Below are 20,424 nucleotides of genomic sequence, written 5' to 3' on the forward strand. Positions count from 1 at the left end.
GCAAGGTTTCTAGTCTTCAAATTCTTTAAACTGACTAATATAAAGAAGAGTTAGTTGAGGTAAACAGAAGAGCTATCAAGCAGAGTGAGAGTGATCTGGCTTCCTGCGAGGCTTCCCACACTAACACAATCCACAGATCTCTCACTAGAGACTCTGGAGTCAAAGGCCCAGAGTAGGGTGAGGCAAGGGAAGCTCCTAGGTGCAAAATTTAAGGAAGCACTTACTCTCAAGGAAGTACAAGTGTAGGTTCGGGACCTGAGATGGAGTGCCTCCTTAAATTTATCCCTCCCACCCCACATCTGGCTTGCCTCTCATCCTAGTTCCAGCCTTGGTCCAAGCAAAGCACCAGAGAGATAAATCTGGAGTTTTGGAAGCCCAGCAGACAGCAAGTCAGCTCTACGCCAGGGGTAGAGAAATGCCTGAAGGTTGAGAAAGCAGGCCATCTTTGGGGTGGAAATACCTTCTGAAATTCAGTGACACGGGGCAGGCCCTTTGGAGCTATCTACTTGCAACTCTGGACAAGCAGGCTTGAGCCATGTAAAGATCTGGGTGACCCAATGGGCATCTTTGCTGTGTTATACTTTGTATATTATGGTGACCTATATAGGGTCTGGTCAGTTGGAAACTCAGTTTAGCTGACTTACTTGTCTAGGAATTCAGACAGTACATTGCTGATAGGAAAACAGATCTACCCATGTTAGCTCAGCCTTGTCTTATCAATGCTGTTATTTATTTCAACCAAATCTCAACACACAGTCTCTGACTCTTTAATGTGAAGAGAAATAAGATGGTGATTTGGTTGATCTTACCTTTCCTGCCATCTCAACACTTGTATTCTCCTACCCTCCTCTCCCTGTCCCTTTATGAAGAAGAGAACTTCTTCATGTCCCACTGTCCATTACAAAACATGAAAGATGATTTCATTTGTGGTCAAGTAAAAGCTCTCTGCAAGTCCCATCAGAAGCCTGGCCAGGAAAGCAGATAAGTTTTCCAAAGTGCAGACTATCTCCATAAAGTAGTTTGACCCCAGAATCCCGTCTGATTTTGTCTGTCTTCTGTCTATTGCTTTGTCTGGACTTTTGCTCCCCTTTGCATTGAAAAGTGCAATTATTCCACAGCAACCGATTTTCCTGTTAGAAGATGGAAAGGCCGTTATTAATTTGTCCTCACATTAATATGCTTCATTTCCTTTCATCTTTATTACCCATCTATATATTCCTCAGAGGTCTTGTTTACATAAAACAGGACTCCTGGATGCAGAAAGTACTTAATGAGTCTCAGCATAACCACTACAGAGCAAACATGGTCCATTCACCCTTTATAATTATGAATCATTTGACAGTATTAAAAAACATTTTCAGCAAATGGTGCCAGGCAGTTTCTTTCTAGATTTTTTTTTATTACCATGAAGATCAGCCATAAACTAAATTATGAGCTTGGTCTATGAAATTCTGGCTTTAAGCTCTAACAGTAAGGGCTTATATCTTAAACTGTACTCAGATTATAGTCTTGAACAATTTGGTTCTTCTTACCTTCACAAGTTCTCTTTTCTTTCCTTCCTTCCTTCCTTCCTTCCTTCCTTCCTTCCTTCCTTCCTTCCTTCCTTCCTTCTTCCCTCCCTTCCTTCCTTCTTTCCTTCCTTCCTTTTTTCCTTCCCTCCCTCCCTCCCTCCTTCCTTCCTTCACTCTTCTTACCCTCACAAGTTCCCCCTCCTTCCTTCCTCCCTCCCTTCCTTCCTTTCTTCCTTCCCTTCTTCCTTCCTCCCTCCCTCCTTTCCTTCCTTCCTTTCTTCCTTCCCTTCTTCCTTCCTCCCTCCCTCCCTTCCTTCCTTCCTTCCCTCCCGCTTCCCTCTCTTCCTTCCTTCCCTCCTTCCTTCCTTCCCTCTTCTTACCTTCAGAAGTTTCCCTTCCTTCCTTCCTTCCCCCCTCCCTCCCTCCCTCCCTCCTTCCTTCCTTCCTTCCTTCCCTCTTCTTACCCTCACAAGTTCTCCTTCCTCCTTCCTTTCTTCCTGTTTCAAGCATTTGCACACAATTGGAGAATTATGCACAGAGAATTAAGACTTCAGGGGCATCATCTCCCTGAATCCTACTCACATTTTGTTTACTCACTTATGGATCTCTGCTTTAGCAAAACTGATCTGAGAGCCTGAGTTGCTGACCAGTGGGTTTCCTTCTAACTGAAACTGTACTATAAACAAATAACTTGGAGCAATCGGTTCAGTTTCAACAACTAGTTATTAAGCAACCAATATGCAGCTGGTATTGTTTTAAGCACTGACAAAAAACAAATAAGAGAGCAATTAATTCTGTCTTGGTAGGATGAGACAGCCTATGAGATTCACAGAATATTTTAGTGGGCTTTGAAAGATGAGTAGAAGTTTGCTAGATAGATAAGGAGAAAGGACATGCCACACAGAAGGTCCAGGATAATAAAAATCTGGAAATACAAAAGTACACCAGGGATTGGAGAAGCCTGCTACATCCTGGTATGATTGGGTTACAGGGATTCTAGGAAGGTGTGACTGGAGTGGAAGATGAAAATGGAGATGAGGGATGGGTGGTGTGTGAAGAATCTTACGTTTATAGAGTAATAAGTTGATCAGTTACACAGAGGTGATCTCCTCTAGTGTTTACAAATCATAAACACAGTTCAAAGGGAATTCAAAGGTGAACAATGTAGGATGATCCATTCTTTCATATAAACATTTTTTGAGTGTCTTCTACATGCAAGTAGGTGTTAGGGTGGAATAGAAAAAAATGTGGTCCCTGCCCACTGGGGGCTTACAATCTACCTTGGAATAGAGAGCTCCATAACTAACAACAACTCAAGGCAATGTGAGACACAGGGTAGTAGGAAGCCTATAAAGCAAGCATACAGGAGGGAGCAGTGAATGCCAGAAGGAACAGCTTCAGGAAAGGTTGGCTGGGGGGAAATACGTGTCTAGGGGGAAAACAATGGTATAAAACAAGGCAAGAGCATGCTAGGCCAAAGGAATGTCCTGAGCAAAATAAACAGGATGTAAGAGATCCGTTTGTGGTTAGAAAAAGGTGGAGCACAGAAGTTTGGCTTTGAGGTAGAAAATGGTGGTGGAAAGATGGGCTGGGAAGAGCTGACAGTAGGCCTTGAGTGCCATAACAAGAAGCCTAGGCTTTATCCAGGAGAAAATGGAGATTAATAAAAGACTACGTAACAGTGACATTTTTTCAAGCACATAGTCAAGGCAAATATATTTCATCCTTAGAAAGTACTTATTTTGATTTATTAATAGCCATTATTGCCAGTGAAACTGGATACTTCCCTTGACTCTTTTGCAGGACTCATAAAGGATTGGCTTGTTTACTCAGCCCACAGCTCTCAACCCCTCACAGGAGGGGAAGCAAGCAGGTGAGCAGGGGCAGGGGCCGGGATGAGTACTTCTGGGCACTGGCAGGAGTAGAACTCCATGTGGCCCCACAGCAGCATCTAGGGGGGTACCTGCAACCCCCAAAGCCCCAGAGGGTGCGTGTTACAGTGTGTTCTTTTAGCTTGGCCATCCACTGATGGCTTAAGTGTTTAACAGCTCAGTGGAGGATCAGGGTGACAGCCTTTTGCACCCACCTTGTTGGTACTCGAGTTCTTGTCCAGCGTTCAGGAAGAATCAGGCTGCATGAACAAATTGAAAGGCAGTGAATGTCGAGGGTTTTATTGAGCGATGGAAGTGGCTCTCAGCAGGATGGGGAGCTGGGAAGGGGATGAAGCAGGAAGGTGGTCTTACCCCGGAGTTCAGCCATCCTCTATTGAACTCTTCTCCTAAGTCCCACTGTCAAGCTATCCTTCTGAAGTCAAGCTGTTTCTCTCTGATGTTTGGCTGCTACTTCTCTTCTCGCCTTCGCTGCTGCTCCACTCTGCCTCTCAGCCACTCTACTGTGCCTCTGCCACTGAAGCCTGGGGTTTTTGTGGATATAGAATCAGGGGTGGGGTGGGCCAGGGTGATTTTGTAAAAGGCAACATTCGGGTGGGAAAACAGGAATGCATATTTTCACTTTGGGCCATGGTCCCAGGCTTGAGGGTGTGGCCCTTGCCAGGGACTGTCCTCTTCTACGCAGTATTTCCCTACCTCCTGTCCATATCACCAGGAATATTGTCTTGAGGAGGATTTGGGGTTCAGTGAGGAAGAAATAAATGAATTCATTTATCCACATGGTTATGTGTCATCACTAGCCTGAAGGGCACGTCTTCTACGTGAGTAGTAGACAGCATCTGGGACAACAATGGTTTAATTGTCCTTGTGCATATTTCCCTTTTATTCACCTCAATAAGATCTCAGGACTAGTGGAGCAACACTCATAAGAGAAAGCAATTCTACCCTCATCAACTCAACATCAGAACTGAGCTATTAATACTGGCCAAATCTTTTGAAGTTCAAAAGTACCATAAACATGCTACAAATTGTTATTAGTAACCAATGAAAGAGAGACATCCTTCTAGCATCCAACATAAAAGGCCAACTAGAAAGTCTGAAGATCCCAGGTTGGGAACCGTGGCTCATGCCTGTAATCCCAGCACTTTGGGAGGCCAAGGTGGGAGGATCACTTGAGGTCAGGAGTTCGAGACCAGCCTGGCTAACATTGTGAAATCTCGTCTCTGCTAAAAATACAAAAATTAGCCAGGCATGGTGGCGCATGCCTGTAGTCTCAGCTACTTGGGAGGCTGAGGCAGGAGAATGGCTTGAACCCAGGAGGTTGCAGTAAGCCGAGATTGCACCATTGCACTCCAGCCTAGATGACAGAGCAAGACTCTGTCTCAAAAAAAAAAAAAAAAAAAAAAGTTTGAAGATCCCATAAGTGGTACTCCCTCCTTCTCAGTTACTACAATGTCTCAGGACATTGCTTCAGTTCATGTCACAGGCAGCTCTGCTTTTCCTGAATATCAGAGGACATTGGGAATACGCAGGGTCACCTGGCTCTAGAAATCACTAGCATTACTTGCCAAAACAACAAAGAGAAAAACAGATGAATTGTTAGGAACCTTAGAAGACAACAATGGAACACAGCAATAGAGTCTTTGAGATGGGGAAATTGGAAAAATTGTATTCTAGGTCTAGACAAAGCATCTGTAATCAGGGATCTATAGGATACCCTCCTCCCCAAAGGGTGTTGTGGATGAAATTTGAGGAGGTGGTCACTGAGGATGGATGGAAAATAATTTTCATCTTTATTTTCAATTACCTGTAATTGAAATTTAGCATTTCCTTTAATTATGAACGTAATAAACCACAATAGTATTAGCAGTACTTGTGATTTTTTTTCACCCATAGAAATCAGAGTCACTTTCATGTCTCATTACAGTAGTTTTGGATATCTTGGAATATTGTTTATAGTCATCACTAATTTGAATTATGGTAGTTAGACTCAGTGCTAGATCTTCTTAAGTGTTAATAAAGAAATGTATATATTAGTTTAGCACAAATGTAAGATTTTTAAAACATATAGACTATTTTTTAAAGTACTGTTAGATTCACACCAAAATGAAGTAGAAGATACAGAGTTCCCATGTCCCTTCCCCCCATATGCATGCGGAGCCTCCTCCACTATGGATATCCTGCACCAGAATGGTACCATTTGTTACCATTGATGAACCAACATTGACAAACCATTGTCACCCAAAGTCCATAGTGTACACTAGGGTTCACTTTTGGTGATGTATATTTTATGCGTTTTGGCATGTACAATGTCACCTATTCACCACTGAAACCACCACCATTGCAAAATCACAACTGAGAAAATTACTACAGTGAAAGAGACCTGACTTAACTAACTCCATCTTGCTTCTAACCTCCATGCTGTCCTTGTTCATTCCTGGGCATAGGCCAAACTAACTTTTGGGAGAAACTTAGTTTACAGTTTAATTTTGAAACAAAGATGATAACAGCCCTTTTTCAAAAAAAGCCTCCTTCCTGTCTGGGGACTTGACTGCCTTCATAGGGCTAACAAATTAGCCACAGGATTAGAAATTACGGTGAAGGAGTCAGGCAGCTGGAGGCTACAAGATTCCAACCCTCCCCAGATCACTCCAGGGGATAACATCACTATTGTAAAACACAAGATCAGCTCTTGAGATATTGTGCAGATCCTGGACTTGATGGATCAGCTGGCACCACCCAGATCAATGAACTGGCTCATCTGGTCTTGTGGTCCCCATCCAGGAACTAACCCAGTGCGAGAGGATGGCCTCACCTCCCCATGATTTCATCTCTGACCTAACCAATCAGCACTCCTGACTCACTGGCCCCCCACCCACCAAATTATCCTTAAAAACTCTGGTCCCTAAATGCTCTGGGAGACTGATGTGAGTAATAATAAAACTCCTGTCTCCCACACAGCCAGCTCTGTGCAAATTACTCTTTATTGCAATTCCGGTCTTGATAAATCAGCTGTCTAGGCAGTGGGCAAGGTGAACCCATTGGGTGGTTACACCATTATAGTATCATACAGAATAGTTTCACTGCCCTAAAAATCTCCAGTGCTCTACCTATTCATCACTTCTTCCCCCTAAACAATGTGGCTTAAAAAAATTGTTTGATTACTACTTTACTATAACAAAAATCCTTATCTCATTTGTGTTTAAAAATTTTGAAAAGGAGTCCATTGGCTTCGCTGGACTCCAAAAGAGTCCAAGGCAGAAATAAGTTTAAAGACACTGTGTTCCTTCCCCCAGTTCCCACATCCTCAGGGGTGGGGTCTCCTCTCTCTTTCCCTTCCAGCATACTACCTTTTTTCCTTCATCTTCTTGGTACATCTCCCATCTCTCCCTTTTTTATGTAAAGCTATTTAACTTTTCCCAGTTTCTCTTTCTAAACTTGCATACTTTATACTGAGATTGAGGAATTTGTGATTTGCAAACAAAAGATTATCTAGTTACCAAGATCCACCCTTCTTGAAGACAGTGGGGATTATACACAGTAATTTTTTCCCTGTGACGTGTTCAAATTAAGAACCAGAGATTAGGCGGGGTATGGTGACTCAAGCCTGTAATCCTAGCTCTTTGGGAGGCCGAGGCTGGTGGATCACCTGAGGTCAGGAGTTTGAAACCAGCCTGGCCAACATGATGAAACATCATCTCTACTAAAAATGCAGAATTAGCCAGGCATGGCGGCGGGTGCCTGTAATCCCAGCTACTCAGGAGGATGAGGCAGGAGAATCACTTGAACCCAGGAGGCAGAGGCTGTAGTGGGCCTAGATCGTGCCACTGCAATCCAGCCTGGGCAACAAGAGCGAAACTCTGTCTCAAGAAAAAAAAAAAAAAAAAAAAAAAGAACAGAAGCCAGACCACTTTGCATTTCACCAATTACATAAGGGATAATGTGGGAAAACTACAGCTAAATGGCACCATATTCCTTCCTAACTTTCTCCAGGGGTATTTTTGTACCTCTTCTAGAGAGGCACCTGGGAGCCAGTGGCTTGCCCATCCTTGAGTTCAGTTCTCCCTCCATCTGGAGTGCCCTTTCCCCACCCCACAGATGGTCTTGTCCATCTGCCTCTTCACTAACACTCTTCTAGAAGGTTTTTGTTTCCTAGCCCTTCAGGCATGGTCTTATTATATCATAATTGTTTGTTTAGTAATACTGGCTAAGATTTATTAAGTATCTGCCATGTGCCAGGCACTTTTTTCCATCATCTCAACAGTGGTTTATTAAATTCTTAACATATGCTGCATCTTACTAGGACGTCGTAAATTTTATCCAATATTCACAACAATTCTAATGATATTAGACTCTTCCCCAGGTCGCAGATAAGGAATCTGAGATCCAAGGAGGTTACACAATATTTCCAAGGTCACACAAACCTGGTCAGCTTGACTTTAAACCTTGTGTCAAAATCTAAAATTGGAACATTAACTTGATGTTTTACAACATTAAGGAATTATTGTTAACTGTTCTTGTGATAATGGTATTATGGGTGTTTTTGAAGTCCTTACCTTTTAGAGGTACACTCAGAAACATTAATGATGAAAAAAATAAAACTCAAGTCAATCAATCAGATCAGACTCTAAGTATTCCATCCATACAAACCCCCAGGATCACAGTGGTCTAGAAAGGGCCAAACCCAGAGGCCAGAGCAGGGTCTTTCCTAATAAGCTTTTGTTATCCAAGATGAGTCCCTTCACCCCTTCCTTCCATAAATGAAGGAGCTGGGCATGCGGCTTTCCATGCACTGTTGAGTTGGTGATTCTCAAGCAGGATAATGGTTACTTACCTCTGTCTTGTGAACAGTTCCATCATCCACGATGGTTCTTTAATAGAGTATAGATTGTAGCCAGGTATGATCCAATTTGCCTGAGTTTAGACATAATTTTAATCAAGAAAATATTCCCTTATATGATGCCAGAAGCCTTGGTATTTAAACTTCTTGTGTTTGTTTGCGTATGCAGTAGAATCTTTTCTTCAAATTAAATATTACACAGAAGCCTAATTTATAAAACCTTTGAAGATAGTTGCCCTGGTTTGAATGAGAGATGAGAATCCCCCAAAATATCACTCTTTAAAAACTCACTTGTCTAATACCACCAGCAAATATTTTAATGATATATAGTTTTCTATTAACTCATTTAATTCTCATATCATCCAAATGAGATGGACCCCATTTGAAAATAAGGAAACGGAGGCATAGAGAGGTTAAGAAAGTTGCCCAGTGTCATACATAGGAAATGTGTGAGCTGAGATTCACGTCTGAGCAGGCTGGCTCTAGAACCTGTCCTCTTAGCAGTTATACTATTCTCTGCTCAATGTGATTACACATTGATCCCCATTAAACTGCAAGCCCCTAGGGAAAGGATGGGAATGTGTGACTTTGTATTCCTAGTGCCCAGCCTAGTGTACAGTTCAGAATAGATATACAGTGAATATTTGTAGAATAAATGAAATTTATTGGACACTTTTCTGGGAGGCTAAATCAAAGCTCATTAAACTTTATGGGCATGAATCGATCATGAAGATTAACCGAAGCCCCTTATTTTAAAGATGAGGACAACTGAAGCCCTGCAAAGGTAAGTGATTTGCCCAAAACCAGTAAGTTATTAGCAGGACTAGAACTAGAACCTAGGTCTCCTGATTAGTGGATACTAAATAATCAATATTATAAAGGAATTAGTTTAATAAATGTTTACATCTCTTCTATCTTGAAGCTGTTCTTTTTCTGGTCATGGGATGTTGATGATTAGGGGAGTGGGAAAATTGTCCTGGTCACAGGAGAGCTGGAGCAGACTCAAGAGGTACACTCCACGGGAGGTCCCTTTGTATCCAAAATACCCTTAAGGGGCACCAGTTGGCAAGCCACAAAGTGTCTACTAGCCAACATTATTCCTACCAAATTGCCTGGTTCTCCCAAGCCTTTTCCTCCCTCAAGCTTGAGCCAGGAGACCACAAAGTATAGCCTCAGCCCTATTCCAGGCCCCACAACAATCAGAACATATTATAATTAAGGAGTCCCAATTCAGTATTCAGGTGACTGGAGTATTAAATCAATGTATGTCTAGTCCTTTGCTAACCTAGTTCTAGGAACTGGGCTTCTTTCTTGTTTTTGAGAACAAGCTCTCATGTATAACCCAATTCTGGACCATATCTTTTTCTTTATTGGGCCTAAGATACAATCTTAGTAGTTGGCTTACTACAAAATGCAGGAATAGAAAACATCTCAGCAGAGGTCAACAATTGATCACAGCATTCTTTCCTGCAGACTCTAGAAGTGACTTCAGGATCTTTCTCTAGGAAGCCACTACACTCAAGAGGAAACCGATTTGCCACAGCTGTATTCCCTTAGAGTCTGGAACTTGCATCATTCTGATTTTCTTCTCCTGAAGAACCAGAGTTCTACCATGGGCCTTGCTGCCTGCCAAGTGACCTTTCTGATGCCGAGCACAGCCTGCACACCTGGGATCGCTGGAGAAGACAGAATGTCCTCCCTGTCTCCCTGCCTCCCTGCCTCCCTGAAGGAGTGATTTAGTAGAGGTCATTGGGTTAAAGCCATAAGAACACATACATCTCACTTAGACTTCAAGGACACAGTATAAGAAGAATAAAAAGAAGAGGTGTTAACTTCTTAAAGCCAGGAAAGGAATTTGAGGAAGACTGTAAGCAGCAATTGAGGACCAGCACAGAGAAAGGAAACTGGAAAGCGAAGGAGACCAGATGGCGGTGGAACAGATCAAGGCAGTGGATGGGTGAGGGATGAGGAAATAATTATGCAATCCATCACACTTCTCTTATTGTTACCAGAAGCTCAGAGTGAAACTTATGATATAAAAATAGTAACTATATTGGCTCTCATCACTAGACTATTTGCTCTCCCCTCCCTTTAGAGGGTTTAGGGTTTTTGTTTTGTTTTGTTTGAATAATATGAGGTGTAGCTAAATATATACGTATTGCATATGTCTTGACTTTTACATTTTCCATTTATAATAATAATGGATCTGTCCTAGCCTTGCTAAAAGCCCATGTGACCTCAGACCTCTATATGGAAGGAGCAATTTTTTAAAGTAGCACGAAATAAAAAGCCAGAAATCTTCTGTTGATCTTCTCTAGGTATAGCTCAAGAAGTCTTCACTGGGAATCGAATTTGTATTGAGCTCTGAATTAAATGCTGTGAAAAACATAAAACGAAAATGGTGACCATGCTGCTTAGGAGCTTAGCACCTTGGAGAGGCTGACTATACAAAAACATAATAGTTCATGTAAAAAGCTGACTCATGCGGGTTATATTTTGTGAGTACTAAACCTCTGTTGTTGTAAGTCATTGAGATTTTGCAGGTCTCCATCACCCTAACCCAGTGATTCTCGCAGTATGGGACCCAGGCCAGCCTCATCAGCATCACCTAAATATTGTTAGAAACAAAAATCTTCAGGTCCCACCTCAGACATACTGAGCCAGAAACTCTGGGGTGGGGCCCAGGAATCCATGTAGTATGTCAGGTGATTCTGGTATGCTGAAGTTTAGAAAATTCCAACCACAATATTCTTTACAATGCTCCACATTTCCCTCTCTTCCACCTCGTATAACACAGGACCAGATCATGTAACTCTACATAATCCAAACTGCAATGGCAGATAGATGAAGAACAGAATTCAAACAGAAGCCACCTTACTGAAGGTCCAAGCTAACAGTTCCCTTTGTAAAAGTTAGACTCAAATATTTATGCAAGAGGTTGTTTAAAATGATAGGAGCTCAAGAGAAGATGGCCTGAAAGACACAAATTCAAAGAAAAGAAAATACCACAATTATTGATCATCTTCCATGTGTTATTCGATCCACCACTTCCTTACCTATTTCCCTACCCCAAACCTATAAAGAAGGCAAAATTATCATTTCCAATTTACAGAGGAAGATATAGAACCTGAAAGCATTCAAGGAACTTTCCCAAGACTCTACAGTTTGTATATGGTAGAGTGGATTTGAAAGCAAATCTGTCTGACCTGACCACAGAGCCTGTGCCCACCACAATCACCTCCATTAAAGAAATGAGCTATTTTGTGAAAGTGCCTCAGAGCTCAGAGGCCTGAGTAATGAGTCAGCCCCATGATCATATTACCAACTCTACCCCTAATTTGTTGGGCGTCACTTCACCATTGTGCCTTTAGGGTTTTTTTTTTTTTTTTTTTTTTTTTTTTTTTTTTGCTTGAGAAATGAGAGATTCTACTACTTACCACCCACTTACTTACCTGGAATGAATTGAGGTATGTAAAACTTGAGAGAACTAAGGATGAAAAGTGTTATAAATAGTATTATTACAAGTAGCAATAAATCAGGTAAAGAATGTGATGTACAAGTTGGAACATAAACTGGAATTAAGTCTCATAAATATAAAATAACCCAAAGCATGTGGTTCTTTGAATTCTGACAGTAAAATGTTTTACCTAAATTTTAAGTTACAGAGGCACCCAAGGAGCCACCTCAGAAAGGCACCCTCTGAGAACACTGGGGTAGGAAAATAACAAGGAACTTTTTTTTTTTTTAGATAGAGTTTTGCTCTGTTGCCCAGGCTGGAGTGCAATGGAACAATCTTGGCTCACTCTAACCTCCGCCTTCCAGGTTCAAGTGATTCTCCTGCCTCAGCCTCCCAAGTAGCTGGGATTACAGGCATGCACTACCATGCCCGGCTAATTTTTGTATTTTTAGTAGAGATGGGGTTTCACCATGTTGGTCAGGCTGGTCTTGAACTCCTGACCTCAGGTGATTCACCCACCTCTGCCTCCCAAAGTGCTGGGATTACAGGCATGACTCACCACGCCTGGCTAAGGAACATTTTTGAAAAGGTGGCTAATGTGGTGTATATGTTTAATGTTTTTAGGAAATATTATAGTAATAAAACTTGACCGGTTACTAGGTGCCTGAGATGGTGTCTAAGCCCTTTACATTGTTTAACTCATTTATTTTCACAACAATTCTATGAAGTAAATCACATTATCCCTTATTTTGAAGATGGGAACATTGAGAAACTGAGTTCACATAACTGTCAAGTGGCAAGCTAGAATAAGAACCTAGGTAGTCTGGCTCTATAATATACAGTCTTTTTTCTTTTTTTTTTTGAGACAGAGTCTTGCTGTGTCGCCCAGGCTGGCGTGCAGTGGTGTGATCTCGGCTGACTGCAAGCTCCATCTCCCGGGTTCACGCCATTCTCCTGCCTCAGTCTCCCAAGTAGCTGGGACTACAGGCGCCTGCTACCATGCCTGGCTAGTTTTTTTTTTTTTTTTTTTTTTTTTTTTTTTGTATTTTTAGTAGAGACGGGGTTTCACCATGTTTGCCAGGATGGTCTCGAACTCCTGACCTTGTGATCTGCCCGCCTCGGCCTCCCAAAGTGCTGGGATTACAGGTGTGAGCCACTGCGCCCGGCCTAGAGTATACAGTCTTAAGCCTAATGTAATGTACTAGGATGCACCTTTTTTTTTTTTTTTTTTTTGAGACAGAGTCTCTGTTGCTCAGACTGGAGTGCAGTGGTGCGGTATCGGCTCACTGCAGCCTCTGCCTGCTGGGTTCAAGCGATTCTCCTGCCTCAGCCTCCTGAGTAGCTGGTACTACAGGTGTGCACCACCACACCTGGCTAGTTTTTGTATTTTTAGTAGAGATGGGGTTTCACCATGTTGGCCAGGCTGGTCTCAAACTCCTGACCTCAAGTGGTCTGCCCACCTTGGCATCCCAAAGTGCCGGGATAACAGGCAGGATGTGTCTATTGATAAGTGATTTTAAAAATCTCTTCCTCTTTTTCCATTAACTTGCTCTGTTTATCCCTCTTCTCTGTTTTTTACCATTATCCCTGGCTCACACTTCTTACACAGAATTCCAGTACTAGTAGGTCAGTGAGTGTTACAATAAGTTATTAATACAACAAAACAAAATACTACTGCAATGATACATGAACTTTGCAATCTTCTCAAATAAAACCATCTAGACAAGAATGTTAATTAAACAGACTTGTGTCAAATAACCCCCAAACAAGAAGCAAGTATTTTGCCTTGGTACATAGCATATCAAAAGGAACAGTATATTTATATCAATTCTTTGTTCTCAGTGATAACTGCTGCTCTCAACAACCTCACACACTTCCTTCCTCTAGCAAGTCTCACTCAATTCCTCTTATCTAAAAACTCTGCCCCAAATTGATGCCTTCTAGATAACTTTTTCAATGTAATTCCATTTCAAAGTATTTTAAAGTTGGTCAAATTCTCAGAAATCAACTACCTTGATCCCATGAGGCCCTGAGAAGTGAGATTTGCTCAACCTGAAGCAACGAGTCAATGCCTATCGCAGCAGGCCAGGCTGTGCCTGCCAGACCTGCCCTGAGATTGCCTGAAACATTCCTGAATGAACAGGACATCTAAGCACGGTCTCATCTCTCCAACAGATTCCAGCGCCAGGCCCAGTTTCACCATTTCCTAGATATGGCATCTTAAGAAATTAAGCAGACATTACTATCAGAAAGAGATTCAAATACAATTATTTGCAAAGGGTGCATGATTGCACACTTAGAAAACCCCAAAAAATTCACTAAAAGGCTATTTACTTTGATAGATAATATTTTATCTCTCCAGATACACAATAAACATACAAAAATTCATCACATTCTCATGTACCAATAATAACCAGTTAAAATGTTTAATTAATTTCTTCCTGAATGGCTACCCAAAATACAAAATACTTACAAATTCAGCAAGAGGGATACATTACTTATATGCTGAGAAAGAAGTCAATTGACTTGGTAGGAGGAGAAATGTTTCTTCTCCTAAATGGAAAAATTAGATGTATAGATTATGCATGATTTTTTACCAAAATAATGTATGTCTTAAATGCGATCCCAATAAAAATCTCAACAAGATTAATAACAATATCCTACAAAATTAAAATAAAATTCATCTGGAAAAACAAATGAGTAAAACTATAAGCAGTATTTTGAAAGAAGTGCACAAGGATAAAGGACTATTTTTGGTGGATAGTAAAATATGATATAAAGCAAAATCAGAACAGTGTTAATCCTAGTACAAAGTAGAGATGCACTAATAGAGCTATATAGAAAGTTTCTATGGTTTGGGTTTTTGTTGTTGTTGTTGTTTTTTGAGACAGAATCTCGCTCTGTCACCCAGGCTGGAGTGCAGTGGCACAGTCTTGGCTCACTGCAACTGTGCCTCCCGGGTTCAAAGATTCTCCCGCCTCAGCCTTTTGAGTAGCTGGGATTACAGGCACATGCCACCATGCCTGGATAATTTTTGTATTTTTAGTAGAGATGGGGTTTCACTACGTTGGCCAGGCTTGTCTTGAACTCCTGACCTGAGTGATATGCCCACCTTGGCCTCCCAAAGTGCTGGGATTACAGGCGTGAGCCACCATGCCCAGTCGAGAAAGTTTGTTATGCAAGAATGTAATATGATATGGAAACTTAAACTATTTTATAAATGGTGGTGTACTATCTGGTTAGAAAATGGGGGAGAGAGATAAACCTAAGTCCATGCTTTACTTACACAAAAACCCAAATGAGTTCCAAATGCTGTTAAGAATTAAAGGGGCCAGTTTTTATAACAGTACCATGCTGTTTTGGTGACTATGGTCTTATAGTATAGTTTGAAATCAGGTAGTGTGATACCTCCAGATTTGTTCTTTCTGCCTAGTCTTACTTTGGCTCTTTTTTGGTTCCACATGAATTTTAGGATTTTTTTTTCTAGTTCTGTCACATAGACTAATGGAACAGAACAGAGAACACAGAAATAAATCCAAATACTTAGAGCCAACTGACCTTCAACAAAGCAAGCAAAAACATAAAGAAGGGAAAGGACACCCTATTCAACAAATAGTGCTGGGATGGTTGGCTAGCCACATGAAGGAGAATGAAACTGGATCCTCATCTCTCACCGTATACAAAAATCAACTCAAGATGGATCAAGGACTTAAATCTAAGAGCTGAAACTATAAAAATTCTAGAAGATAACATCAGAAAAACCCTTCTAGACATTGGCTTATACAAGGATTTCATGACCCAACACCCAAAAGCAAATGCAATAAAAACAAAGATAAATAGCTGGGACTTAATTAAACTAAAGAGCTTTTGCATGGCAAAAGGAACAGTCAGCAGAATAAACAGACAACCCACAGAGTGGGAGAAAATCTTCATAATCTATACATCTGACAAGAGACTAATATCTAGAATCTACAACGCACTCAAACAAATTAGTAAGGAAAAAACAATCCCATCAAAAAGTGAGCTAAGGTCATGAATAGGCAATTCTTAAAAGAAGGTATACAAATGGCCAAAAAACATATGAAAAAATGCTCAACATCACTAATGATCAGGGAAATGCAAATTCAAACTACAATGCGATACCACCACACTCCTGCAAGAATGGCCATAATTTAAAAATCAAAAACTAGTAGATGTTGGCGTGGATGTGGCAAAAAGGGAACACTTCTACACTGCTGGTGGGAATGTAAGTTAGTACAACCACTATGGAAAACAGTGTGAAGATTCCTTAAAGAACTAAGAGTAGAACTACTCTTTGATCCAGTAATCCCACTACTAGGTTATCTGCCCAGAGGAAAAGAAGTCACTATACGGAAGAGATACTTGCACATGCATATTTACAGCAGCATAATTTGCAATTGCAAAAATGTGGAACCAACCCAAATGCCCATGAATCAAAAAGTTGATAAAGACCCTATGGTATACATGTATACAATGGAATACTATTCAGCCATAAAAAGGAACAAATTAATGGCATTCGCAGCAACCTGGATGGGATTGGAGACTATTATTCTAAGTGAAGTAACTCAGGGATGGAAAACCAAACATCGTATGTTCTCACTCATAAGTAAGTGGGAGCTAAGCTATGAGGAAGCAAAGGCATAAGAATGGTATAATGGACTCGGAGGACTCAGGGGGAAGGGGTGGGAAGGGGGTGAAGGATAAAAGGCTACAAATTGTATTCAGTGTATACTGCTCAGGTGATGGGTGCACCAAAATCTCACAAATCACCACTAAAGAACTTACTCGTGTAGCCAAATATCACGTGTTCCTCAAAAACCTGTGGGAATAAATAATAATAATAATAATAATAATAATAATAATAAAAAAGAATTAAAGGGGCCAGGCATGGTGGCTTATGCCTGTAGCCCCAGCACTTTGGGAGGTGGAGTCAGGAGGATCACTTGAGCCCAGGAGTTCCAGACCAGCCTGGAGGCTGAGATGGGAAGATTATTTGAGGTCCGAAATTTGAGACCAGCCTGGGCAACATAGCAAGATCCATCTCTGCAAAAAAATAAAAATAAATTAGCCAGATGTCGTGGCTGTGCCTAGTGTCTCAGCTACTTGGGAAGCTGAGGTGGGAGGATCACTTGAGCCTGGGAGGTCAAGGCTGCAGTGAGCCTTGATTACACCACTGCACTCCAGCCTGGGTGATGGAGCAAGACCCTGTTTTGGGGAAAAAAAAAAAAAAGGAAACAAAAAGGGAAAGAAAGAAAGAAAGAAAGAAAGAAAGAAAGAAAGAAAGAAAGAAAGAAAGAGGTTCTCTTAATTTTTTTTAATTATAAATATTAAAATGAGAAGGCAAATAGACTAAGAAAAAATCAGTGAACGTGACAAATTGTCATGTTTAAATTATCTTTACAATATAAAACACCAGGTCAAGTCAATTTTTAAATGATATTGATATATTACCGAAATAAATTATATAAAGAACTCTGACACATAGACAAGAACATAATAAGACCTTAGTGGATAATTAGGCAAAGGACAAAACACAGATAATTCAAATAAGAAGAAATACAATTAATAAACAAGTATATGGAAAAATATTAACATCACTATTAATCAAAGACATGCAAATTAAAGCAACAATGGAGCACCATTTTCCAGCTGTAAAATTAACAAATTAACAAACATTTTTTTCCACTAAAAATACTCAGTATTGGTGAGGTTATAATGAAGTTGTACAGGCATGTATTTCTGATAGCAGTGTAAAGGAATATAGACACTTTAAGCCATAAAAGTGTAATTCACTTTGTGTTAAAAAAATAGTTCAAAAAAAAAAAAGGAAGAAAAACTAGAAGCACAAAGGTGTTTACAGTAGTGTTGTATTTTTCAGTAACAACCCCCTGACCTGCTGCTTCCTTACCTTGAGGCCATGTCAGTGTTACTTCCCTGTGCATGCCTATCACTGGCATGTCCTCGACTGCTGGCACAGGACCTGCCACATGGTAGGTCCTTAATAATTATTTGTTGAATGAATGAATGAATCAAACGAATCCATCTTAAACAGTATCAGATTGCCATAGTATGGTTCTTGATGAAATATGAACCTATTAATTTGCTAATTATGAAAATCATGTTGCAACTTGGAAAAGGCTTCAGGGTAGTAGAGCAAAGTGGGGGAAAAACAGAATACATAATTGTACATATATTATGATTGTAACTAGATAGCAGTTGTCGGCACATGGACAAACCCTGGAAGATAATATGTAAATTTAATAATGTTTTTGTTGGAATCATGACATTATGGATGTTTCAGACTTTTTCTTTTTCTTTTTTTTAAAGCATATTAATTTTTCTCTTTTTACAATTATAAAAAAAGGCAGAGGAAAATATTCACTGGCTTTAGAGTCAGAATAGTTGAGTATCAGTCCTGGCTCTACTATTTAATAGTTTTGTGACCTTGGACAAATTACTGGAACTCTGTGAGCCTCAGTTTCTTCATCTATTAAATGGGAACTATAATAGCTACCTCTCAGAGCTGTTGTGAGGTGTAAGTGACCTAATGCATGTGAAAGGATTTTATAAGCAATAAAGTGCTATATAAATGTAAGACGCCATTATTAAAGTAGCCACTGTTTTCACAACTTGATCTCAGCCAAAAGGCTGAGAAGCAATAGTAACCACTGTTTCCTAAGAAAAATAAGCTTTTTATTTCTTCTAAATTGTTTACGTTTAGTAATTTACATACAATGCAAAAATAATTTTGAAGTCATTGAAACACACACCATGAAAACTGCGTTTCACAAGCTGATACTAAACAAGCCCTAAACACAGCCCACCAGCCAGCAGTGGACTTCTAACTGGGTAACAAAAAGGATCTAAGAGATTCTGGGAATGAATGGCAAATGCACCCAAAGTGAAAAGGTTTCCCTGGGTAATTAAGTCACAGAAAATCTATCACCAACTGTATTAGTCCGTTCTCACACTGCTATAAAGAACTGCCTGAGGCTGGGTAATTTATAAAGAAAAGTTCCCTCAGGAAACTTACAATCATGGGAGAAGGGGAAGCAAACACATCCTCCTTCATGTGATGGCAGGATGGAGAAGTGCCAAGCAAAGAGGGAAAAGCCCCTTATAAAACCATCAGAGCTCACGGGAACTCACTATCTCGCAGGAAGAGCAGCGCGGGGGTAACCATCCCTCATGATTTAATTACCTTTCACCATGTCCCTCCTATGACGTGTGGGGATTATGGGAACTGGGAACTACAATTTGAGATGAGATTTGGGTGAGGACACAGTCAAACCGTATCACCGGCTTTCAAATGTTAATTATTTTATTATTTCAAAACTCAAAAAATATATAAAAGGAAAAAGAGAAAAAACTACCCTTCCATTCTTGTCCCTAATCACCTAGTGCCCTTTCTCCCAGATGGCTACTATTATTTGTCCTATATGTGTCCTCCTAGGATTTATTAGGTGTCCTTCTAGGTGTCATTCTTTATGCACATGTAGACAAACATAAATGCGTTACTTTTTCCTGTTAAAAAAATTAACAACACATCTTGGTGCTATGTACCTACTAGTATGTAAACCACTTCCCTATTCTTTCTTTTTTTTTTTTTTTTTTTTTTTGAAGCTGTGTTCCATTCATTGAATGAATGTACCTTTATTTAGTGCATTTTATCAGTCCTCTTCGAATAAAGGAACATCTAGGCTGTTTCCAGTCATTTGCTATGCCCTCTGAGGAAGGAAGTTTCATTTTGCCCTAAGCAGTGACAACTAGGCAGGAAGGGAGCGTCTCTCCAGTGCAATCCCTCTGAGAGATCCCATTGCTTGCTTCTCTTCTGATCCATGAGACAGGCTTTTGGAATCTCCTCAGTTATTTTTCTCAGCCTCACTCAGAACTACATGATTGGAGGGATGTACCTCAGTCTTTTTCTTAAAAGTCATTATCATGTTGTGTTTAAGACTCTGAAGCTAGACTACCTGGGTCCAAGAGCTGGTTCTTCCCACTTACTATTCAGATTTTCTCTGCCTCAGAGTGGGGATAATCACAGTGCACCCCTCGCCAGGTTTCACATGACTTAGTGAGTTATTATGTGCACCGTAATATAAGTTATTATGACATCCTTCATCTTTTGGATGCTATTCGGTTAGGAGGATCCACCAAAGCAAATAAAAGGCATCTTAATCTCAAGAAATTATGCCCTAAATATTCCAAGTATGGTCATGGACCAACAGTATCCCCTGAGAACTTGTGAGAACTGCAAACCTACCAAATCAGAAACTCTGAGGGCAGGACTTATCAATCTATGTTTTAACAAACCTTCTAGGTCATTCTGTTGCACACTATAGTTTAAGAATTATTGCTCTAAAATATAAGGATTGGCAGGGAAAGTGGTTTTTAAACATATTCAGATCATGGAACACCTGAAAATCATGTCACCATGAATTGGTGCCATAGAATTCCTTGCATTTCACTAGTAGAAAAATATCCCTATATTATATGTATGCTGTTCTCTGCATCTCAAAATATACATATGAAATTGTTTTCTCTTAAATCACATTTCTAAAGTTTTCTCTTAACATTTGTTTGCTATGAGTTCAGTAGCACTGCTAAATTAAATATCAGCAGGTCTCAATATTTTATTTAAAGGTAGAAAGGAGAAAAATTCAAAACAAAATATTCTGGTAAACTCATTCTAAATTACAAAATGGG

This window comes from Macaca thibetana, chromosome 5 (assembly GCF_024542745.1).
Source record: "Macaca thibetana thibetana isolate TM-01 chromosome 5, ASM2454274v1, whole genome shotgun sequence".
NCBI lineage: Eukaryota > Metazoa > Chordata > Mammalia > Primates > Cercopithecidae > Macaca > Macaca thibetana.